The following is a 15,846-nucleotide window of genomic DNA, read 5'->3' as shown; positions in this document are numbered from 1 at the left end:
AGTGACTGTGCTCATTGCTGAACCCACTCCACAATATGCAACAATTGGCAAGAGAGGTCCAGGACCATTGGCTGAATTCTGCTCCTTATTAAATTATTTTCCCCAGCTCTGCAGAGACAAGGTGGGTGAGGTAATATCTTTTATTGGACCAATTTCTGTTGGTGAGAGAAACAAGCTTTTGAGCCACAGAAGACCTGAACAGCAGCTCTGTGTGGCCCAAAAGCTTGTCTCTCTCTCTCACACACACACACACACACGCGCGCGCTCTCCCCCGCCCTTTGTCTTTCTAATCTCCTGAAACTGACACTGCTACAGCTACATTTCACCAGCTTTATCATTCGTTCTTGTCATTTCAGGATGACATTTAGTTTGTCTTCTAATATGGGTAAAAGAAACAAGCCTTGTGCCATTTGATTTTAATTTGTTTTTAAAAAGGTATTGTTGGTAACTGTAAATCAAAAAAAGCATTTACAGTCTCTGGTCTTGTGTTGGTAAAGCTTGATGGTGTGTATCCTGATTACAGTGTGGGGCTGCATAGCCTTTGGTGTTCTCTCACTCTTTTGCTGGCACCAGAGAAATGCTTTTGTTTCATTCTAATTATCCAGTTCTGTCTGCCAGATTCTCTGATTTGCTCTTTGCTCGTATTACTCTCCTCTTATATGAGAAAACCACAGTTTTTGGTATCCAAAAAGCCTCTTTTCTATGTCAGAGCTGGGTTAAAGCCAGCTTCCCTTGAAGTGTCGTCATCAACAGAAGAGCGACTCCGCATAAAAAGGGCACTTTTCTATTCTACAGATGGTCTCCCCATGCATATTTTGAATCACGTCACTAACTCAGTAGGTTTTGCTGTCTCCAAGACAGCCACGTTTAAATGAGTGTCTGATTACACACACACAGATACATATCAACCTTATTACCAAGCATCAGGCCTTGAATATTTTCGATACTAAAGATATGTTAGTGTGGAAAATGAAATGATCTATTTTATTCAAAGGCTTTTACCTATGCATATGCCCCCTTGGAGTCAATAAGAGCTTTTTGTGCCTTTGGGCTGCAGGACCAGGCTGCAAATGAGGGAAGGAGGAGAAGGGAAAGGAAGTAGGGAGGAAAGATTTTTAATTATGAACAAACAAAAGCCTTAGGAGAATTTCAGTGCAGTATCTCAGAAAGATAACGGAGGTATTTATCCACTAGACTACACAAACTGTTTACAATGTCCATGGAAATTTAAAGGTGTTACATTCTCTGACTGAGGGCTCACCTTTCTCCCTGAAAAAAGAAAAGGAGTACCTGTGGCACCTTAGAGACTAACAGATTTATTTGAGCATAAGCTTTTGTGAGCTACAGCTCACTTCATCAGATGCATGCAGTGGAAAATACAGTGGGGAGATTTATATACACAGAGAACATGAAACACTGGCTGTTACCATACACACTGTAACGAGAGGTTTCAGAGTAGCAGCCATTTTAGTCTGTATTCTCAAAAAGAAAAGGAGTACTTGTGGCACCTTAGAGACTAACCAATTTATTTGAGCATAAGCTTTCGTGAGCTACATGCATCTGTTCTAGACCCTCCTTGATTAGCTCATCACACCATCAAAGGGTACAAATATACACCAGCCTTTATCCCTGATTAGATTCCCAAAACTTCAATCAAAACCACACTGGCTTAGACAAAACATTAAAATAAGGTTATTAACTACAGAAAGATAGATTTTAAGAGATTAAGTGGTATTGGCATAGAACAGGTGTGGGCAAATGTTTTGGCCCAAGGGCCACATCTGGGTATGGAAATTGTATGGAAGGCCATGAATGCTCACAAAATTGGAGGTTGCGGTGTGGGAGGGGGTGAGGGCTCTGGCTGGGGGTGTGGGCTTTGGGATGGGGCCAGAAATGGGGAGTTCAGGGTGCTGGAGGGAGCTCTGGGCTGGGGCAGAGGGTTGGAGTGCAGTGGGGAGGGCTCTGGCTGGGAGTGCAAGCTCTGGGGTGGGGCTGGGGATGAGGGGTTTGGGGTGTAGGAGGGTGTTCCAGACTGGGACTGAGGGGTTCGGAGGGTGGGAGGGGGATCAGGGCTGGGGCAGGGGGGTTGGGGCATGGGAGGAGGTCAGGGGTGCAGGCTCCAGGTGGTGCTTACCTCAAGCAGCTCCTGGAAGCAGCGGCATGTCCTCCTCCGGATCCTAGGTGGAGGCGTGGCCAGGCACCTCTGTGCACTGCCTGGTCTGCAGGCGCCGCCCCTGCAGCGCCCATTCGCCACAGTTCCTAGCCAATGGGAGCTGTGGGGGTGGCGCTTGGGGCAGGGGCAGCGTGCGGAACCCCCTGGCTGCCCCTACATGTAGGAGCCGGAGCGGGGCCATCCTGCTGTTTCTGGGAGCTGTGCAGAGCCATGGCAAGCATGGAGTGGGGCAAGCCCCTGACCACGCACCCCAGCTAGAGTGAGGCAAGCCCCGGACTCCGCTCCCCAGTGGGAGCTTGAGGGCTGGATTAAAACATCTGAAGGGCCGGATGTGGCACCCCTGGGCAGTAGTTTGCCCACCCCGGCATAGAAGATCAAAACTGGTTACAAAAAGAAATGAAATGGCAAAAACGCAATCTAAATCCTCAACTTTATCAAGCTATTATTTATCAATAATTCTAGAAGCAAACAGCTTTTCTCACCCCTCAGTATATTTCAGGCAATTCACAGTTCTTAGTACACAGGCTGGATTCCCTTCCCAGCTGGGGACCAGTCTCCCCAGTTCAAAGTCTTTCAAGAAATCTAGTTTCAATAGAGATGGGGGTGGGGGGACAAGTGGTGATGTCACTGTCCCTCATTTATACTTTTGTCCTACTGCTGGAAAAATCCATGCTGTGTCATGGGGTTAGGCAGCTCTTTTGGGTGTATGTGAGCTGCTGACCATCCTTCATTATTAATTGTAAATTGCTTGTTTACAGCTCCCCTGCTGGTGAATGGTTGGTGATGGTTGCTTAACACCTGGCTGGTTATTGGTTACCCCTATGTTGCCACTGAGGAGCTAGTCTGTGGGCATTTCCCAGACTCACAACATGTTTCAGTAACAAACACATAGAAAAATCCGATAACTTCGTGTACAACGATGATACATTTCAAAAGGACAGTAATGGTCCACAGATTAGGACTTTTCCAGTGAGACCTCACAAGGCGTTGTTAAGGAAAAGTTAGCACATGTGACTCCATTTTGGTTTGGGGCCCACCATTGTTTAAATGCCAGCACATCATACACCAGGAGGAGTGATCCTTAGATATTGAATCCCTGTGAAAATCCTCCTCCTTGTCTCCAGCCTGCCTTGACTCCCAGTATCTGGTTTTTGTCAGTCTCTAACTCCCTGTCTCTTGGCCTTGATGTGAGGCCTCCCATCCTGATAATAAAGGTTACTGATGCATGGCTTTAGGACCATGCTGTGTAATTAACATACTGGTATAGCATGAGGAATGCACCAAGCAGGGATAGGTGGTAGATAAGACAAGGGTTTGTTTATTGGCTAAGGTTTCTGATGCACAAGGGCAACATGCTTTGTTAAAAAGTATATAACCTTTGTATAATCTGTATTCAGGGTCCCCTCCTGGCTAGCAGGGGGGACCACGCTCGAGCGTAATAAACTTAGTGTCTTTTGGGAACTCTGCAGTTGTGGACTTTGTTTATGTGTCTCAGCCTAGATTCGAACTGTGCGTGACCTATCAGGTATAATTCGCAGCATTGGTGTGCGTGTCCTACCAGGTGTAATTCGCAGCATTTGTGTGCGTGTCCTACCAGGTGTAATTCGTAGCATTTGTGTGCGTGTCCTACAAGGTATAATTCGCAGCAGTTGTGTGCGTGTCCTCTCAGGTGTAATTCATAACAGCGTACTTTGCATAAGATTTATCATAATTTTGTAAAAGTGGAGACCATAATAGTGACCATAACTGTCACGGGGTTAATTAATTTTCAGTGCTGAAAACTGCTAATGCAATAAGCCCATATTACCTATCAAGATGAGTCTTGTAAAGAAAGCAATGGTATGAAAGTGCCGCCCTCCCCCCCCACTTGGCTCTCAATCACTCTTGAGACTTTCAATATGTGCCCAAGAACAGTCTCAGCAAAACAGTGCTTTCCCTTTTAGATGACTTCTAAAAGTATCTTTCTTATTGTCTTACATCTTTCTTGAACTCAGAGAAATTCCAGGTCAAACGAATACAGAAAAATAATGGTGAGTATAACATCAAGCATTATATTTTACATTCTTCCAGTTATCTGAAGAAACACATTTCTTCAAGACAGTTCCCCCTACTTATTAGGCCACATACATCAAAATAGCATTTTCCCCAGATAATTAACTATGGATTTTGTAGTTTAAAGATAAAATAAGAGCTAATGACTTCTTATAAGTCATTTAAGTACAGATAATCAGCTGGTAATGGATAGACTAACAACTTGAATATCCCAGAACGACCAGCTAGGAGGATGAATCTGTTTTTCAAGAAGAAATATAAGATAGGAACTGTATTTTACAATTAACTGCCTGATAATGCAGATCCAATGTAAGAAAACTTTGCTGCTGACATTAATGGGAGTTTTACTCTTATCAGGACGGAGCCTTTAATGTGGATCTCAAACAGTGCATGGGAAAAAATGAGACAGTTATTTCTGCAGTATTAAATTAACAGTGTGAATATTTTTAAATAACATGCAATGAAAACATTAAAAGAACTATTAAAAATTCCAGTGATATCTGGTGTTTTCCTATTGCCTACAGATAAGAAAACTCATGAAAACATAAGTATTGTCTTTTCTTCCCCTTGTTGGAGGAATATTTATGCATTCTTTTTATTGTCCTTGGATTCTCTAACAGGTTGATGTACCATTTATCTACAGTTAGATTTGAATTAATAAGACAAGAAAGGTCACCAAACTAATGATAACTGCATGGTGTTTATTCACAGAATGTATTTTAACTTTTGGTTGTATCAGCGTGAATGCCACAGGCCTATCATTTAGAAGACATCAGAGCTGTGAATTCACCCCTCACAATCATTTTAATCTGGATTTGCATACAGTTCTAATTACCGGTACCTATGTCCACTCTAAACTTTGTGGGCTTTCAGCAAGAGATCTGCAGGCCCAACTGGGTAATAAGCTCACATTTGATCTTACTTCAATTGCCCTAAAAATATTTGGGGCTAAATATAAAATTGCTTTACACAGCATTGAAAAATCTATTGGTGACCTCAAACAGGCCTGCATGCAAGAACACTCTGTCATTCTGCATGCTTACTAGCTTACAAAGATCAGCTACTGCAGAGGCCCCTAGAGCTTTCATTTAAGACAGATGTTTCAGGACAGCTTACAACAAGTACTTAGAAACACCTTCTCTGCCAGTCTGAGGTTTTCCCTTAGCAGTCTGTCTTGCTGCAGTTCCTGGCCTGTGAAAAGGTCAGCTGATGCATATGTTAGCTAGCAACATCTTTACTGCAAAGTCACAAAGTAGATGAAGGTTATTTTGAATTTCTTTCCAGAATTAAATTTGCAGCAACCGATCAAATATTACATTATAATGTATGACAGACACAATCAGAGTGGGAGCTTGCAAAAATTGCTCAGTACTTTTGCTCTGCAGACTGCTCCCAAGTTTACCTCGGGTCCAGATCTGCATTTTTCACTCAGATCTGTCCCTTAACTTCTTGTTTTAATCAGAAAGACAGGCTTTGTCTTCTACGTGGACCCGGAGTTCACTTGTGAGGGAAAAGAAAACAGCATGATAGACAGACTTACTCAGGGCAGTAGAATTCCATGTCTTCACCAAGACTTGTCTGTGGAGCTCGACAACAATATATTTTGGAATTCACTACATTTTCACCACCCCTCTCTTCCGTGTAAATGCACAGTACTTCATATAAAGTACTGTAGGGGTGCTCCTAGTGTGGAGTCTTAATACTTTGGGGACACTGGGGCATGGCCACTAGGTAACTCGAGGGGATGGAAGACCACGAGTGTCAATGAAGCCCCCTAGCACTAGGCCCAAGTGTCCTTGGCCCACCCCCTCCCGCCTGGAGGCACTCGCAGCAGCTCTGCGTACTAGGCCCAAGTGTCCTTGGCCCCCCAGCCTGGAGGCACACACACCAGTTATGCTGAGGATCTGCAACAATATGTTGCAGAGTCAGACTACCTGAAACTAAACAAGGCCAAACAGGGCAGATATGGAAGAAAAATGCTGAATAAAGCAGCTTTATGTATAGTTTAACAAATGATACAAAAAACAAGGGAACTAGCGGGTAACTGGATTGGCTGGCTATATGGATACTTAGGGCAGCTTGCTATTGGATAAGTATGCTGAAAAAAGGATGTATAAAAGCCTGTGTAACTTCCTGCTCTGTGTGCAAGATTTGAGATTCTATTCTCCCTGTACCTTTTTGAAGCTTCAAATAAACTTTTCTGCTTCTCCACCCCGTTGTGATTATTGGGTGAAGCACACCGGGTAGCGAACCAACCCCTGCTGTTGTTTTGCCTCTCAGCACTGGGTGCCAGCAACAATACCCCACGGGGGTTACTCGCTCCCTCTGACAGCAGGGTGAAGAAAGGGATGATCATTACTAGTGGTTTTTAGGGCTGAACTCAAAGTAGGTTGAGAGACACACGTACAAGCAAACACCATGACCTTTGTTTGCAATTTAATAATAAATGCTAATTTGAAGATCAATGTACAATTTTTTTTGATAGACAGCCCCTGGTGAGGCAAAATTTGGGACCCTGATATAACACAATATTATAATATACAGTTCCAACAAAAATTACACTTAAATTGATACACTACAAGAGGAAAACAAAACCAGATATGCCATTACTTAGCATTTGGAATATTCTGATCCACCATGGTTAATATCTGTTCAGGAAAACCTGCTGCCTGAACAAAATCTTTCCAGCAATGACATCAACTGGGCCAAATCTATCTTAGGGTAACTCTGTTGAAGCTTAATGGAGTAACACCAGAAATGAATTTGCCCCAATACATTTCCATCATTCTATACAAACTTTCATGTCCAGGATTCAGTTTTAAGTAACTTTTCAAACTGAAGAAAAATCTCTGAGAATATGGGTTCCGTACTCTTTCTACTGAAGTTAATGGCAAATCCCCAGAAGGATCAGGGCTCATTTCCTTTATGCTACATTATTCTTCTAAAGGACACAATTTTATAATACATTTTATATTAAAATTATTCCAAAAACATGTCAAAAATAAATTTCAAAAAGTGATATTTCAGAGGGCCACTTGTGAAGAAAGGTTTCATTCTAGATATAGAAACTCCAGGTTATTTACTTCATGTCTGGTGGATGGGACAGAATATACAGGACTGAAAAGAAATATTTGACTTCTCTACAGAGTGTTTTGGTGTTATCATGAGGGTCTTCTTGGCACTGAGGACTTTTCTGATTAAGTCTCTGTGAGTTGCATGTTGTTTAGCTGTGTAGCACAGAGCAAACACCACCACACAACAGGGATTGCCTTTCTTCTTACAGGAGTCCTTATATATGATGCCCATTGCAGTCCTATGCTCTCTATACATAACTTTCTGCTGTGATTCTATCATGTTATTTAACATTGTCTGGCATTAACACAAATTTATTTTTTAATTATCTGTAATTTTGACTCACAAAGAGGCCATCATTAATACCTTAAATACTGCAGTTTGGTAAAGTTCTCTTTCCTGCAATACTCAGAGTATCACCTAAAATAGGGACTACAAACACTGTACTATTTTTTATTGTTGTCAGATTTTAACAACAATCCATCTAAAGCAAATAATCTGGCTTTTTAGCACAGTATTAGGGAGAACATCTGTTGTAGCGCCTCTGAAAAGTCCATTAACTTGAAAGAAAAGATATCATTATGCTTTATTACTGGTTGTCAACAAAAATTGATCATTGCAAGTGGTCACATATTTTCCTATTCCGTCTCTCACTTTTTCAGCCATTTGATATAGGCTACTATTCTAGAATAGTAACCTGGGTCAAGTATCCAAGAAAAGCAGCAGAGAAGAAATGGCAGAAGGGAAAATTAACGGCTACAAATCAGAAACAACGTACTCGAGAGGGGAAGGGTGGTGTTCTTCTTGCTACCCACTGTTTATTATCTCTAGTTCTCTGTTCTAATTTCTACAGTCACTTTAACTGAGCACCATCCAACCTTATGAATTTGATGATCACTTTTTTTCAGAACAGTGAGCATGCCTTAGTAGATTCATTTTCCTAAAACCTCATAGCTCCTTTGAAACTAAGTACTTCATATTCAGCACAAAGCAGCAGAACAATCACTTTTAGTGTTTCACAAAACAATGGAGAAATGCAACCAAATGCATTGCTGGGGCTTTAGTTTCAAAAAGACAAACACTAATAAAACCTAACTCTCTCTCCTCCTCGACTGGACTAGCAGGGGTCAGATTACATTATGTTCTAGAGGAAAACAAATTTCCATTAAAATCCTGTCCCCTGTAATATAAAGACAATAGCTTGTTTCATATGCATCCCTTGTGTAGAGCAGTTGTAGTCAAAGAGCAATAATGAATACTAGCTTCCTTTTTGTCATGGATGCTAATATACGTGTCAGTATGAAAGACCTGTGATGACTTAAATGAATTATTAAAATAGGACACTTCTTTGTGCTGCATTTTATCTGAAGAAAAAGAAACAGGTAATGGGGCTACAGTTTTGACGTCACTGTCAAAGTGGAAATCCCATCTGATAAAATATAAACGTCACAGGCTGACATGGTGAATTTCTGCATGTGTGAAGTGGAGTAAACATCTATAAATTATAATGGTCTAGGACTGCTGAATGAATGCAAAAGGCCATCTTTATACAGTCTGGGTGTTTCTAAAACCATTTATATTTAAATGAATATTAAACCAAAAGCTACATACCAGTAGCCAACACACTCTTTGGGGATGCATGGGGCTCCTTGATATGCCAGTGCAAAACCAATTAACATATAATTCATGAGTGGCGCAGCATACGAGTTGGCTGTTAGAGAGCTTGCAAGTGAACATGGCCATGTGGCTGCTTTAACAATTAGCTATTTTAATGTAAGTAGTAAATATTATGTACAAATGGTACATTAATAGCTGGTGCATAAATCACGGATGGTGTGCAAGTGTGATACAACAGCACTGAACATTTAAAAAATACTCTCTCCCACACATCCATCTTTCCCCATCTCAAATGAAAAAGATTTTTTGTTTCAGATAGACAAAGTATCTCATGTCTACACAACAAAATTAGGTCGATTTTATAGAAGTCGATTTTTAGAAATCAATTTTATACAGTAGATTGGTTATGTCCCCATGAAGCGCATTAAGTCGACGGAGTGCATCCTCACTACCGTGGCTAGCATCGGCTCATGGAGCGGTGCATTGTGGGAAGCTATCCCACAGTTCCCGCAGTCTCCGCTGCCCATTGGAATTCTGGGTTAAGCTCTCAATGCCTGATGGGACAAAAACATTGCCGCAGATGGTTTTGGGTACATGTTGTCAGTCTCCCATCCCTCCCTCCGTGAAAGCAACTGCAGCCAATCATTTCACGCCTTTTTTCCTGGGTTACTCATGCAGACGCCATAGCACGGCAAGCATGGAGTCCACTCAGCTCACCGCTGCTGTTGCGAGCATTGTAAACACCTCGCACATTATGCTGCAGTATGTGCAGAATCTGGCTAAGAGACAACAGCACGAGGACAATTGTAAGTAGGACATGGACACAGACGTTCCTGAAAGCATGGGATGTGGCAATTGGGACATCATGGCGGCAGTGGGGCTGGTTAATACAGTGGAACGCCGATTCTGGGCCCAGCAAAGAAGCACAAACTGGTGGGACCACATAGACTTGCGGGTATGGGATGATTCCCAGTGGCTGCGAAACTTTTGCATGTGTTAGGCTACTTTCCTCGAACTCTGAGTTGCTTTCCCCCACCCTGAAGCGCAGGAATACCAAGAGGAGAGCTGCCCTGACAGTTGAGAAGAGAGTGGCGGTAGCCCTTTGGAAGCTTGCAATGCCTGACTGCTACCGGTCAGTCGGGAATCAATTTGGAGTGCGCAAATCTACTGTGGGGACTGCTGTGATTCAAGTAGCCAATGCAATCACTGACGTTCTGCTGTCAAGGGTAGTGACTCTGGGAAATATGCAGGTCATAGTGGATGGCTTTACTGCAATGGGAGTCCCTAACTGTGGTGGGGTGATAGATAGAATGCATATCCCTATCTTGGCACCGGACCACCTTGCCAACCAGTACATAAACCGCAAGGGGTATTTGTCAATTGTGCTGCAAGCACTGGTGGATCACAAGGGACGTTTCACCAACATCAGTGTGGGATGGCCGGGAAAGGTGCATGATGCTCGCATCTTTAGGAACTCCTGGCTGTTTGAGCAGCTGCAAGAAGGGACTTACGTCCCAGACCAGAAAATTAATGTTGGGGATGTTGAAATGCCAATAGTTATCCTTGGGGACCCAGCCTACCCCTTGCTCCCATGGCTTATGAAGCCATACACAGGCAGCCTGGACAGTAGTAAGGAGCAGTTCAACTATAGGCTGAGCAAGTGCAGAATGGTGGTAGAATGTGCCTTTGGAAGTATAAAAGCTTGCTGGCGCTATTTGCTGAGTAGGTTAGACCTCAGCGCAACCAATATTCCCATTGTTATTACTGCTTGCTTTGTGCTCCATAATATCTGAGAGAGTAAGGGGGAGATGTTTATGGCTGGGTGGGAGGTTGAGGCAAATCGCCTGGCTGCCAATTTTGAACAGCCAGACACCAGGGTGATTAGAAGAGCACAGGTAGGCATGCTGCGCATCAGAGAGGCTTTGAAAACCAGTTTCATGACTGGCCAGGCTATGGTGTGACAGTTGTGTGTGTTTCTTCTTGATGCAAACCCGCCCCCTTTGTTGATTTTAATTCCCTCTAAGCCAATCACCCTCCCCCCTTCGATCACAGCTGGCAAAGGAAATAAAGTCACTATTGTTTTGAAACCATGCATTCTTTCTTTATTAATTAAAAAAAAGGGAGATAACTGATAAGGTAGCCCGGGTGAGGTGGGGGAGGAGGGGAGGACAAGGGCACATTGCTTATTGTAGCCACACTACAAATCAAAACTGTTTGAATGACAGCTTTCTGTTGCTTGGGCCATCCTTGGGAGTGGAATGGCTGGGTGCCCGGAGCCTCCCCCTCCAAAAGTATTCTTGGGCATCTGGGTGAGGAGGATATGGAACTTGGGGAGAGGGCAGGCGGTTGTACAGTGGATGCAGCGGGGGTCTGTGCTCTTGTTGGTTTTCGTGCAGCTCCACAAGATGCCTGAGCATGTCCGTTTGCTCCCCCATTAGCCTCAGCATTGCATCCTGCCTCTTCTCATTGCGCTCACTTAATGCTTTCCTGGACTCTGCCACTGAATGCCTCCATGTATTCAGCTGTGCCTAATCAGTGCGAGAGGACTGCATGAGCTCAGAAAACATGTCACTGAGAGTGCATTTTTTTCGCCTTCTAATCTGCAATAGTCTCAGGGACAGAGATGATGGAGGAGCATAGAAACATTTGCACCTACAGGGGGATAAAAAGGGAGAGTAAAATTTAAGATTATACATTTCTGAGAACAAAAGGGAGACTCTTTCACAGTGAATCAAGAAATTCACAGCAGACAGCACATGCGCTTTAGGTACAAGGTCGCATTTTGCCTTTTATATTGAGCGCCTGCCGGTGTGGTGACACATCACACATGGCTGGGCAACAGAATTCGGTTTCCAGGCAGCGTGGTAAGCCAAAGGGTACACAGGTTTGGCTTCTAACGCCTTCATAACATGTGGGAATGTTTTCAAACTGCAGCGTCCTCCTTTCCCATAGCAAGCAATGCCTGTTGGGTATGCCTTTTAAAAGAGGGGGCTGCAGTTTTCGGGTGGATGTGCAGCACACACCTCTCCCCACCCCTCCGTGTGGCTATTTGGGATGATCCCTTCACCCCTCCCCCCACCGCATGGCTATGGGATGATCCCTTTTAGCCAAGCACAAACAGCTCAGCATGAACGGGGTCCTTTTACTGTTCCCTTACAAAAATTCCCCTATTTCAACCAGGTGACCATGAATGATATCACTCTCCTGAGGCTAACACAGAAAGATATAGACTGAATGTTGCTTGAATGCGACCAAAATGCAGGATCATTCACTGCCATGCTTTGTGCTGCAATGATTCCAGACTACTTGCTACTGGCTTGCTGTGGTAAAATGTCCTACCATGGAGGACGAAATAAGGCAGCTCTCCCCAGAAACCTTCTGCAAAGGCTTTTAGAGTACCTCCAGGAGAGCTTCATGGAAATGTCCCGGAGGATTCCCGCTCCATCCCCAGACACGTTAACAGACTTTTCCAGTAGCTGTACTAGCCTCGAATGCAAGCCAGTTCTTCAGGGAAAATCAAACATTAAACACTATTGCTTTTAAACCCTGTACCGTAATTACAAATTTGCACTCACCAGAGGTGCCTTCTCCACCTTCAAGGTCGGGGATCCCGCCTTGGGAAGGTATTTGCTCCGGGGTCCTGGCTGCCTGGGAGAACGGATTCACCGCTTGCCTGCTGCGCATTCTCCTCCTCCTCCTCTTTCTCATCCACAAAATCCTCCTCCCTGTTGCATGAGACTCCCCCCTTGCAGGTGTCCACGGACAGTGGTGGGGTAGTGGTAGGGTCCCCCCCTAGAATGCCATGCAGCTGATCATAGAAGCGGCATGTATGGGGCTCTGACCCAGAGCGACTGTTTGCCTCCTTTGTCTTTTGGTAGGCTTGCCTGAGCTCCTTGACTTTCATGCGGCACTGCTGTGTGTCCCTGTTGTAGCCTCTGTCCATCATGCCCTGTGCGATTTTGGCATCTATATTAGCATTTCTTCTTTTTGATCAGAGTTCTGCCTGCACAGATTCTTCTCCCCACACAGCAATCAGATCCAGTTTCTCCCGTTCTCCCCATGCTGGAGCTCATTTGCGATTCTGGGGGGACTGCATGGTCACCTGTGCTGCTGAGCTCGCCTCGCTGACCAAACAGGAAATGAAATTCAGAAGTTCCCAGGGCTTTTCCTGTGTACCTGGCTAGTTGCATCGGACATTGGAGCACTCTGGGATAGCTCCCAGAGGCCAATAATGTCAAGTTGCGTCCTCACTACCCCAAATTCAACCCAGCAAGATCGATTTTAGCGCTACTCCCCTCGCTGGGGAGGAGTACAGAAGTCGATTTTAAGAGCCCCTTAGGTCAACGGAACGGGGTTGCTTGTGTAGATGCATTCATTATAAAATTGACCTAACGAGGCTAAATTCGACCTAACCTTGTAGTGTAGACCAGGGCTTACTGGCGGTTACAATGGCAAGCTAACCATTAGTCACAGGTTGTGTATACGCACGCACGCACACACACACACACACACACACACACACACACACACACACAATGTGAATATGGCCCTAATCCAACGCAGCCACTTAGGCACATGCATAACTTTAAGCAGGTAAGTAGTGTCACTGAGGCTACTCATTTGCTTAAAGTTATTCATGTGCTTAAATGTTGTGTTGATGCAGGGCCTATTTGAATCAATCAGGATATATGTTTGGTAATTTCCGTAGGAAATCACATGCCAAAAAAAATTCTGCATATACTTCTAATTGACTAACTTTAAAAAAAAATATGTAGCTCAAATTCATCAGATGCTTTCAATGTACACTAAACATTAGCTACCTTCACAACACTTCTGCAAGCTAAGTGTTTACATATGTAAACAGAGAGTGTGTGATTAAGTGACTGACCTTGGAGGTCTCAGTGAAAATCAGGAGCAAAACTAGAAACACCATCCCGTGTCTTCAGTTTCCCTGGTCTAACCACTAGACTAAGCTTTCTTCCAGTGTCATGTTTTCCATTTAAGTTACAATTATTAATGAAAGCAGAGTACGTGCTAAACATTTACAGCAATGCTGTCCATGCTATGCTAAAGAACCAGTCACAGTATTTAAATTTTGGCAGGAATACACGTGAGGACGCAGAGTTCTTGGTATAATTAGCTTGGCAAAGTCCCAAAGCTACTTCGTTAGTCATACACCTAAAATGATAATGCAGTCTGAATGCCTGTCATCATGCACAACCATTCAGCTCTGGCAAAGCACACATCCAATCCTTGTTTTTCTTTTCTGAAAAGAAAACTTGTAAAGCTTTCCAATAGCCACAGATGGTGTGTGTTCTGTCTGAGGAGACACACACTTCCTATTTTATCATCATTGAGCATTTACAAACAGTACATGTGTAGAAGCCAATTCCTTGTATTAATTTCCAATAATAATTATAATAGGGGTGCGTGCGTGCAAATGTGTATGTGTGCGATGTGACAGGAGGGAAGAGGAAGAAGCAAATATTACCGAGGACAGTACTGGAAAGTTACAAGTGGCAAGATTAGATAAACTGCTGCTAGGATTGTTTGGGATGCTTCTTTAAGTACTATGTATTCCAGATTGAGTCAAAACTGAGTAAAAACATAAGGATTTGGTTGTTTAAGGGTCCCAAAGGTGCGAATACGAAAGGCACATTTCCTGCCCTAAAGAGCTTACACTCAAAGGACCAGATTTTCCAAAAGTAACTAGTGATCTTGGAGTCTTAATTTTTGTGTGCCCATCTTGAGATATGTGAGCAACCACCCTCAGAAAATCAAGCCCTTTTAAGGTGTCTCAAGTTGGTCAACCAGAAAATAAGGCAACAAGATCACAAGTGACTTCTGAGAATTTGGGGCTAAAACCATTGCTGGAGGGAAAAGGAAAAGGGACTAGGTCTGAGATTACAGAGATGCGTCACAATACCACATAAGCACTGCATCCCAGCCCATCTGTGCTATGAAGATTTTAATGACTGAGCCCCTTCCCACAGGCAATACACAGTTAAGACTGATTTCAATGAGAGCAGCATGCTAGCAGGGGCTGCAGGAGGAAGCCCACTGCACATGCCTTGGTTAGTGATCAGATCCTCAAGGCTGGTCCTGCTTTGCTTTGTTTTCTTTTAAAAGGGAAGTTTGTTCTAGGAGGAAGCTCCATTACTTCTGTCTGTTCTCCCCTTTTCTGACTTAGTTCCCTTATTTTATGGTGAGTGAATACTTATTTTCTCCTGCTGCTTCTCCCCTCCTTTTATTCTCCTGCTTTCTACACCCTGTAGAGGTACCAGAATTCCAGTTTGGCGGATGGATTCTTCTTTGATGATGGGACAATTCTTTCTTACCTGTAAAAGGGTTTTCTTGCCTCTGCCAAAACATTGAGGTAATGTGGAGGTTCTTGTTTCAGATTTGGAAGTTTTCTAGGGTCTGGGAGTGCCTGTAAGCTCTTGAAGGGGCTGGGCTGGGCACCAAAGAAGGAAATGGCAGCGTCCTCATAAGGCAGCCTCCTCATTTGCATGGGGACAGGACCAGACCAAGAGTAGCCATGCATTGGCAGAGGAATTTCCCGTGTCCAAGTAATACAAAATTGCCCCAATTTAGAAGTATTCTGTATACTGTGGACTATCCAGTCACACCTAGAGCTGAAAACAAAATTGTGCAGAAATGCTCGCTTTTGGACCACAACCTTGTTGGGGACACTGGGGCATGGCCACTAGGTAACTCGAGGGGATGGAAGACCACGAGTGTCGATGAAGCCCCCTCGCACTAGGCCCAGGTGTCCTTGGCCCCCCCTCCCGCCTGGAGGCACTCGCAGCAGCTCTGCGTACTAGGCCCAAGTGTCCTTGGCCCCCCCGCCTGGAGGCACACACAGCAGTTCTGCTGAGAATCTGCAACAATATGCTGCAGAGTCAGACTGCCTGAAACTAAGCAAGGCCAAA

Source organism: Chelonia mydas, chromosome 9 (assembly GCF_015237465.2).
Source record: "Chelonia mydas isolate rCheMyd1 chromosome 9, rCheMyd1.pri.v2, whole genome shotgun sequence".
Classification (NCBI taxonomy): domain Eukaryota; kingdom Metazoa; phylum Chordata; order Testudines; family Cheloniidae; genus Chelonia; species Chelonia mydas.
This window is presented reverse-complemented; position numbering follows the sequence as displayed.